This window comes from Apium graveolens, chromosome 4 (genome assembly GCF_009905375.1).
Source record: "Apium graveolens cultivar Ventura chromosome 4, ASM990537v1, whole genome shotgun sequence".
NCBI classification, from domain to species: Eukaryota; Viridiplantae; Streptophyta; class Magnoliopsida; order Apiales; family Apiaceae; genus Apium; species Apium graveolens.
In genome coordinates this window covers 53,228,137-53,230,655 of record NC_133650.1, presented here as the reverse complement: position 1 = coordinate 53,230,655, position 2,519 = coordinate 53,228,137, and the positions used below count along the sequence as shown (strand labels likewise).

At 43.9% G+C, this 2,519-nt stretch overlaps 1 non-coding gene across 1 annotated transcript; it reads left to right on the top strand.

Moving 5' to 3' along the window:
- The first annotated feature begins 2,012 nt into the window (after positions 1–2,012).
- LOC141722535 (small nucleolar RNA R71) lies at positions 2,013–2,119 on the top strand. Its single transcript, XR_012575551.1, has one exon. It is a non-coding gene; the product is annotated as a small nucleolar RNA R71 (small nucleolar RNA).
- The last annotated feature ends 400 nt before the right edge of the window (positions 2,120–2,519 follow it).

Sequence of the window (2,519 nt, the reverse complement as noted above, 5' to 3'; positions counted from 1 at the left end):
GACTTATCCCCTTGATGTCTGCTATGGTCCATCCTATAGCCGATTTGAATTCTCTCAAAATCCTTAAGAGCTTGTCTTCCTCACTACCTGAAAGGTCAGCTGAAATAATAACAGGTAACGTAGATGAATCACCTAAAAAAGCATACCTCAAGTGTTCAGGTAATGGTTTTAGCTCCAAGGTAGGTGCTTCCTCTATTGATGGTTTGAGCTTCCCTTCAGCATTCTTAAGGTCAGAAGTACCAAGAGATTCAAATGGTATGTCGAGCTTTCGCTTCCATGGAGAAGCGTTCAGATATTGTAATTGCTCGTTGCTATCTTCATCATCGCTGTCAAAATCCCCCACTAAGGCCTTTTCCAATGCATCAGACATTAGCATGTGATCGAGTTCCGAAGTAACCGCAGAATCAATCACATCCACTTTTAAGCACTCCTCATCTTCTGTAGGGAATTTCATTGCCTTGAATATGTTGAAGGTCACATCCTGAACTTGGACCCGCATAGTAAGTTCCCTTTTTTGCACATCTATCAAAGTACGGCCAGTAGCCAAGAAAGGCCTCCCCAAGATTATGGGAATCTTCTTATCTTCCTCAAAATCCAGAATAACAAAATCTGCAGGAAAGAAGAGCTTATCCACCTTGACGAGTACATCCTCAACTATGCCCCTTGGGTAAGTAATGGAACGGTCCGCCAATTGTAGCGACATGTATGTGGGTTTTGGATCAGGCAGATCCAGCTTTTTGAAGATCGACAACGGCATCAGATTAATGCTTGCTCCCAAATCACAAAGGCACTTGTCAGAAGTTAGATTGCCAATGGTGCAAGGAATGGTGAAACTTCCTGGATCTTTCAGTTTTGGTGGTAACTTTTGTTGCAGAACCGCGCTGCATTCTTCTGTGAGAGCAACGGTTTCAAGGTCATCCAATTTCACCTTCCTTGAAAGAATAGTCTTCATAAACTTCGCATAACTTGGCATTTGTTCCAGAGCCTCAGCGAAAGGTATATTGATGTGAAGTTTCTTGAACACCTCCAGAAACTTCCCGAACTGTCTATCCAGCTTTTGTTGCTGCAATCTCTTAGGAAAAGGTGGTGGAGGATAGAGCTGTTTCTCCCCTGTATTAGCCTTAGACAGAGTGTGTTCAACAGTAGTCTTCCTTGGTTCCGCCACTTTCTCCTTTTGCTTAGATTCTTCATCTCTAACTTCAGCTTCGACTTCTTTTGCCTTTTCAGCATCAGCTACTTTTCCAGACCTTAAGGTAATAGCCTTGACTTGCTCTTTAGCTTCCTTTCTGCCTGGTACTTCCGTATCACTGGGAAGAGTTCCAGGTTGACGATTGAGCACTGCATTGGCTAATTGACCGATTTGATTTTCCAAGGTCTTGATAGAAACCGCCTGACTCTTGCACAACAGCTTAAGTTCCTCAAAATCAACACTAGTAGGTGCAGCTGCACTTCCCTGTTGAGGATATGATTGCCTTGTAGCATACTGCTGTGGTTACTGGAATCCAGGTGGGTTAAACTGTTTACTTACTCCTTGCTGATATGTTGGCTGAATAGCATTCTGATTATTCCCCCAGCTGAAATTTGGATGATTTCTGTTGTTAGGATGATAGGTCGCTGGCACAGGCTGCTGTTGTCGCTGATAATTATTCACATACTGAACAGATTCGTTGACAAGAGAACACTGATCTGTAGCATGAGAACCTGCACAAAGCTCACAAACCATAGCTATTTGATTAACTCCATACGTAGCCAAAGAATCAACCTTCATTGATAGCGCTTGGAGCTGGGCTGCAATAGCGGTGGCTGCGTCAACTTCCAGAATACCTGCGACCTTGCCTGAAGTCATCCTCTAAGTTGGGTTTTGATGCTCATTTGCAGCCATCGTCTCGATAAGATTATACGCCTCAGTATAGCTTTTAGCCCATAAGGCGCCTCCAGCTGCTGCATCGAGCATGGGCCGAGATTGGGCCCCCAAACCATTATAAAAACCAGTGATTACCATCCAATCCGGCATTCCATGATGTGGACATTTTCTCAACATTTCTTTGTAGCGTTCCCAAGCCTCGCACATAGATTCTGTAGGTTGCTGCGCAAACTGAGTAAGAGCACTCCTCATAGCAGCAGTCTTTGCCATTGGATAAAACTTCACCAGAAACTTTTGCACAAGATCTTGCCACGTAGTGATGGACCCGGCTGGTTCAGAATGTAACCAGTCTTTAGCCTTATCCCTCAGTGAGAATAGGAAAAGCCTCAACTTGATAGCCTCATCAGTCACGCCATTATACTTAAAAGTGCTGCAGATCTCGACAAAATTCCTTATGTGCATGTTGGGGTCTTCAGTTGCCGCTCCTCCAAAAGAAATAGAATTCTGCACCATCTAAATAGTGCCCGGCTTGATCTCAAAGGTGTTAGCTTGAATAGCCGGATGAAGGATGCTTGACTGAATGTCATCAATTTTAGGCCGAGAAAAATCCATAAGAGCTGGATCAGCTTGAACAATACGATCTCCCATGTTTACT